The 7,464-nt window shown below is 35.7% G+C and overlaps 1 protein-coding gene across 1 annotated transcript in view; it reads right to left on the minus strand.

Moving 5' to 3' along the window:
- The window catches only part of LOC113500484 (RYamide receptor-like), an 80,846-nt gene extending 76,216 nt beyond the window's left edge, over positions 1-4,630 (minus strand). Inside the window, exon 1 of the mRNA XM_026881303.1 lies at positions 4,339-4,630. The gene's annotated coding sequence lies outside the window, so the exon portion shown is untranslated. The remainder of the gene's footprint in view (positions 1-4,338) is intronic.
- Positions 4,631-7,464: the final 2,834 nt, after the last annotated feature.

The following is a 7,464-nucleotide window of genomic DNA, read 5'->3' on the forward strand; positions in this document are numbered from 1 at the left end:
AGATCAGCGTCGCAACGTAGCAGCCGGATTGAGATTAACGAACTCTTATCCTTACATTAAAATAATATTTTTCCATTTGGCTTCGATTCACGTGACGGGTTCATATCGTTAATTTTACACCGAATGTTAATCAAAACGCGATCAAGTCATTTGTAGTACTGGAAGTACACGATTTCTATATTAATCAACACCATCTGGTTACCTACGTTGTGGCAAGTGTTTTTCATATTAAATGAAAAACCTGTTTAGATAAAAATGATTTTAATTTAGATTTCAATTGAAAAATGTATTCAATAAAGTCGTAGACTAGTGAAAACTAGTAAAAAGTGTGGGAAATGGTCACGAGAATAAATTGTTAAATCATAATTAAAACCTCATTCGTGATAAATAACCTGCAACCTCAGTCATGAAACCTTCATAGTTACTATTAGCATCAATACTGGCTTGCATAACTAATAGAGTGGGAAAATAGAAGTGGGATATTTAAATTAAGAACGGTGGGTTATGAGGTTCAAGATATCATGACACTAATTGATTATTCTTAATTTTAAAGTGTACAATAACTATTGAGAGGTATTATGTCATCTAACTGGATAGATTAGACAGCGCAAAGCTTGGGAGTTTGTTGTGCCGTTTGTTCTCTCCAGCGCGCTTAGCAAGCGGATGACGGGCGGGCGTTATTGGGAAAATGTCCAGATTTATGATTCGACTAGGAATAACCGATAATGAGGCTTGCATATGTGTTTAATTGAATACCAATCTCGATGTCGGCTATCTTGACTATCATTATGCACCTACTATCCGATCATACCTAGGAGTCTAAAAATCTCGATGCATGTTTTCATACGATTTATGAAGTTTTGGAAAATAAACAAAATTAAAATTGTTCTTAGAAATTCGGTCACTGAAATCCTCGTCTCCATTTGATTTGGTAGTAGATTTCCACTTCTACAACGCTTTCAGTTTTGCTTTCCGGTGATGTTTGTGACAGATTCTCATCAAATGGCGTGACATCTCATAGAGGCGCTTTGAAATGCTAACAACATTTCGCATGAACCGAATAACCATTTTCAACACAAATATGAGCATTTATTACTTGTTTTTTTTTTTGTGATACAAACAAAATACTCGCAAATTTACTTTCCACCAAGGCAAAAAAGTATGAACATTTAAAATTGAAAATATGTTTTGGACGCCACGAAGGGCTGAGGGCAAAAGTCGGGAAAGTGCGCTCACGCGCTTTTCCGACTAGATCGAGAAAGCTAACGGCAGGGGAAGTAAAATGATTCAGCTACTTGGGAGACACAATATGCATCAAAAAATATTCGAACTTTTCCAAACGCAACGGTGGCACAGACATCAGACGTCTGTGAGACCGGCTGGTTAATATCGTGTGGATTTGAACAAGCATGCGAGATTGTGCAGCGCGCGTAGCTCCCATAATTATTCCTTTATAATATTATTATGAATATTTATAGTAATTTGTGCGCAGCGTTAGCCTCTTTCGCAATCGGGTAAGTAGGAAACTTACTTAATGAAGAACTTAGAACTATAACTAGGAACTTCAATTTTGGCTCATGCTTAATTTCATAATGTAAGTAGGTACTAAAAAATAATTTCTGGAAATTCACCAGTTAAGGAGATAATCAAGCCGGGCTAAGTTTGTATGAAACTCTGTCAGTCTAAAAGCTAGATCAATTAAGGTTGCTATCTTGAACTGAGTCAGAAATTAAGATTGACACATTTATAAATTTATTAAAATTCATGGCTCTATGGTTTTTTGAGTAGGATATTCATCATGTTTTAGACATGTTGCGAATAAAGTTTATAACATTTTTGAGGAAACGGCTAGTGTCAGACTCTTACCGATTAAAGTTGAACCGCCTTGCAATATCTCCCGCATTCAGTCGGTTTGAGGAAATGCGTAGCAATATGGTAGCCAATTCATCACGCATCAAAAAAAAACATAAAGATTATTGAGAGAGATTTAGTGAGATTCGGATCCAAATTATGCCTTTTGCAAGTAAATTAAAAACGTTAAAGACCTGTGTAGCCGCATGACGGCTTTAATACAAACTGACAAAATAAAAGCTGCACCTGTCTTCTGTGAACCTAGTTACTCGTAGTTAGGAAAGTGAACGCACTCATGCGCGTCAAGTTCGCAACCATTACATTGCATAATAGTTCCTTCAGTTTCAAGGAAATCTGTTAACGAAGCTTTCAGTTATGTGTAGCATTTATATATATAACTTAAAAGCATGACGTGAGCTTTAAGTACTCGTAATTGCATTATTGTCAAAATCAATAAAAACACAAGTTTTTTCATCAACTTTTTTTGCTAGGCAAGAAAATCTCGCGAAAACTTTTGTATCGTATAACTTGTGTGACCTTATAAGTTGATACTAAAGGTCCAAACTGAATGTGGTTATAAGTTTTCGTACCAAAGATCCTGTGGTAACCTTCTTGCCTCATCATCAGGCAATGCTTTTTGCCAAATTACGTAGGAGTCAATTTGAGAGCTTATTCGCTAATACAAAAAAAACACGTCGAAATTGATCAAACCGTTATGAAATTCAATTACAATATTTCTTTTCATTTTCGGTACGCGCCCTCAGAGGGCACACAAGGGAGCATCGGATTTCACACAAACAACAACCTCTTACCCTAACAGGTTCTACTCTGCCGATGCCGTGAGTAAAACTCTTAAGAACATAATATTGCATGACGTTAATTTATTTTTCTACATAGGCTCAACAATCCTTGGCACATACTTGCTTAAATCGATCTGATTTTTTCCACAATAGGCCAGTCCAGAAAATACTCTGTATAAATTTATATACTTGTACTCGCAATTTAACAATTGTCTGGACTTTAAAAGGGACCGCAACCCTGAATTTGTTTTGATATTTTTTCTAAGGGTAGTCATATAGGAACATTCGACTCCAGCGTTCCAGAAATAACCATGTTGGGTGCTCAGCCAACCAAGTATAGTAATTATCGAAAGTAAATGTGAAAGTACAATTTTACCTCAGTCGGTTTAAGATTCAGTTTCAAACTTTAGGAGTCCGCCCTATTGATTTCATATTGCAGGACTGCACTAAAAATAAGTAGGTAGCCCGCCATATTGGATGTTCCGAAGTGCTGAATGACATCACACAGTTGACCATGCATTGTCGGGAAAACAAATCAGATAAATACATTTACATCTTTAAAACGAAGCAGTAGATTTTACTCGAACATACATGGTCACGTTGTAAGTAAGATAAAAGCAAGTCTCGAACAACAGTTTTTCTCATCAAGTTGTGAGCTCCATGTTATACCAAGTTGGATAATTTATTCAATCCCTACATGATCTTCAGTCAAAAGTTGACAGCATCTATAGCGAACATATCAATGTCTAAAAAGTTAAAGGATCTAAAAAAAATAATAACACATCGGATTTTAACTATAATCCAATTTAAATTACAGTGGATTTCATTATCAGAATTTACTAATCCACACAAGTTGCTTCCAAAAATCATGTTTTTAACTAATCTGTTCCAATATAATCCAATTAAAATTACAGAGAATTTCATAATCATAACTTTCCAATCATCACATGTTCAGAAACCTAACTAACGATTAGCGACCGAGCGAACAATTGGAAATTCTATTTCAACAGTTACAAATAATGACAGCCTCGCTTTTACTATTAAATTGAAAACAAACATAAATGTTTTATTAATTTGTGCTTTGATTAGGTATTCTTACAAAAGGACCACTCATTGTCGGGCTTCGTATAAGACTGACGCTTTAAACTTAGCTTCATGTCTATTCTCTTTGTTTCGTTGGTAGACCGAATAACCGCTTGTGACGTTCGATTTTTACACACACGCCAAAAATTATATACCTTCGTTACTTATATGTGTAGACTTTCATATCTATTTCCAAGTTTTAATCAAGCTGAACAATAGGCGGACCTGTGATCAAATTACTCCATATGTCAAAATCGATTTCGAGTGACGTCACATCCTGACTTTTTAGGATTCCATATATAGTTTTTTCCTTTAACTTGACCAGTTTTGTTCATTATTATAAAAACTTTTTATAAATTTATTAGGAAGTAACTAAGTAATTAACTAAATCAACTATTTTTATCTTTGTATGATAAACTTGATATTATGATTATTAAATTGAAGCTAAAACACTTACAAATTTTTAATTTTATATCGTACCTACCTATTACGCGGAATTTTAGGATTTATTTTTACTATAAAAAACGTAAGAAAACTGAAAACTGAATTGAAAAAGTCACAAAATTTCCTTATGAAACTCTAATTAATTAAAACTATGAATTACCTTTTCTTGTTTGTTGCCTTGTTGATGTATCACGTATGTATTCGTTACATTCAACCACAAGTTCACTTAAACCGAAAACATCACCCAAATAAAATCACGAAAACTTTTAGACACTTGCAAACTTTTCTTGTATTGTATTTTTTTAATCTATTGTTTATTACAATTATAATAAATTACACAGTAATAAGCAACATCCACTAGCGACGAATCGAGAATAAATCTGTTTTACAATTTTTTTTTGCGACGTCGCGTATTCGCGCGGCAAACTGGGACCGTGATTGAGAGACGGGCGTTCAACGCGCGGCTTGTAATAATCTGACTGTTCGTAGCGCGGTCTGCCAAGGCGGGCGGGCTTTGCGTAGACCACTACTGCAGGATGATAACTTTATTGTAGGATATTCACGAGTGATTTTTGGATTTTTTTATGGCTTTCGTGCTTTTCTGAACTGCGAATGTCATATTCGATGAGTTTTGAATTTCTTTGTAGTTACCGGCACTCGTATGATAGCGAATATTGGACTTGTAAAGATATAGCTAGAAGTGCACAATTATTCCCTACAGTATTTTTCTATCAATTACTGTCGTTTCGCCATGTAAAATACCTACATTATATTTCTTTGGGGGAGTAAAATGTTCTTACTAAAGCTTTCACATTATTTTTCTCTTTTTGCGCTAACGATAAAATCGGAGGCACGTTCTTAAGTATTCAATATACAAAGTTGTTTTTTTTTATTTGACTTAGAGTACCTTAACTAAATCAAAAAAATGGAATCATATTATTAAGGCACTGCAGTCTGTCCATTTGACAATAGGTTTTATGTCATCAACCATAGAAGCTAGTCAGTTGAAATTTTCACAGATAATGTGTTTCTCGTCTCCGAAAGAAATAAAATAAATTCAAAATTAGGCACCGGTTGGTACAGGCATAAATTTGATTTGTGTCCAATTTTTGTTCCAGATTTGTTTTCTCCGTACAAACCTACAGTGTCGCAAATTTGCCTCGCACTTGACTGGTTTATTTATGAGATTCTATAAGTAGGGTTGCAATGAAAACATCTGAAAATAATTATCGGGTAGGTACTGTTACACACTGTGGACCCAAGCATACTAATGGCGTCCATTGAAAAAGGGTACTCGTTAAGTAAGCTTAAATTGTGACACCGCTTGCCTCAACCCCGGTAAACCCGTAGGGCTTAAATCAGTAACTGGAAACTGATTGTTGGTACGTCATGACTATTTGGAGTTGTACCAGGATAATCCATTTTTCAGCTGCGTAACAGGCTTACAATATCGGATAGTGAATTATGTTTTTGGTAACAAGTATTTATTGGTTGAACGGCAACGGTTATCTATGCTTAAGATTATAATTCAATACAAGTAGACGATAAAAACATTTTTTTTTTCTTAACGCGTGAGAATCCTCCTTGACACCCACTCCCTCGGGTGAAGAAATGGGTACTGTCAAACTCTTACTGACTAAACCTGAACCGCCGTGCTACGTCATCTGCGAAGTTGTGTAGGTGTAAGGCAATCCTTCGTACACCGACCGCGGACTTCCACCGGCCAGTAGTGTGCCGTTTAGTTACTTTCTCAAGCTATGTGGAGGCCGGCGTGTAAAGAGTGTTGGCCGCCTCGCCTCTTATGGGACCACATCCATAGCACCGAATGTGGCCCTCGCCGTTCTTGTACCAACCTAATGCACGATGCATTAGGGTCGTCATTTACATAAAAAGAAACAAATGTAAAGGCATCGAAATTTTTTAAGGATTGACCACTGGTGATTAGAAAAACTAGATCAAAGACTACTTAGTCAAACTCCACATAAGCAATACGGTGACGTGAAGTGACAGTATGACGCAATAAGATGGTAGCAACTATTACGATTCAAGCAGGAGATCAAAGCAGTTCCGCCTTAATTGATTAACAAAGAAGAGTGGATTGTAAGAGCTGGTTTTGAAAGTATAATATCATATAATAATATATCCTAGGACAACTCACACACGGTTATCAAATCCTAAGCTAAGCAGAGCTTGTGTTATGGTAACCAGACAACTGATAAACTTACTTATATATTTCTAAATACATACATATTATAGATAAATGACACCCAGGCACAGAACAAATGATCGTGCTCATCACACAAACATTTGTTCTGAGTGGGAGTCGAACCCACGACCTCCGGTATAGCAGTCAGGGTCACTCACCACTAGGACACCACCATCCACGGACATCCTGACCTTTCACGCTAAGATAATCATCAAACTAGATCTTTTTTAAGTTGTTTGTGTTAGGTTACGAGCGAAGTGTTAAAAAATGTCGCATACTTTAAAAAAAAAATCGAGCATACTACCTTCTATAGGGCGAACGGCCATCGAGTCATACTATTATATTACCTATAATTGAAAAAACTTAAACAAAAAATATGTTTTGAACTTTTTTATGAAATACGAATAAACGTAAGGAGGGTAAAAGCATGAATGATGATACAATTAGTTCGTGTAACATTTAATAATTCGTACATTAATAATTACATCATCTATGAAAATATTCCACTGTAACTGTGTTCCATTTTTACCTTTAATTAAAAATACATTGAAAAAAGAGAAAAATCCTATCGTTGCATTTTCACGTAAAACTCTTGCTGAGATATAAGCAAAAAACCTCTTTAACCTAACCTAATGAATAGGGCACGTTAAAATGCTCGGCAAGAGTAATATTTAAGCATGACTTTCACAAATGAATATTCAAAACGTCCGTTACAGGGCGCATCCAACACCACTCAGAGTTAAACCGATCCCGTGATGAAAGGGAGACGTTGTTACACGTCATCACAGACAAAGGCCAGGGTAGCCGCTCAAGTCACAATTCAGTGTTTGACACTGACACCTCGTGAAGTAGTTATTATTTACCCGAGCGGACATTCTCCAACCTCATTGGTTCTAACCTCTTTAAGCTCTTGAAGGATTTTAGTCACTTACGTTACTTAGATATTCAAACCAGCCTGATGAATATCACTATAGTAAGGTAAATTAAATACTGTATTTATTCTTATTCTACACACAACCGGAGCAGTCGAAACATGACTTTTTATTATGTTTTACTTTATGTTGATGATGGCTTCGTTAT

Source organism: Trichoplusia ni, chromosome 14, assembly GCF_003590095.1.
Source record: "Trichoplusia ni isolate ovarian cell line Hi5 chromosome 14, tn1, whole genome shotgun sequence".
Taxonomy (NCBI): Eukaryota; Metazoa; Arthropoda; class Insecta; order Lepidoptera; family Noctuidae; genus Trichoplusia; species Trichoplusia ni.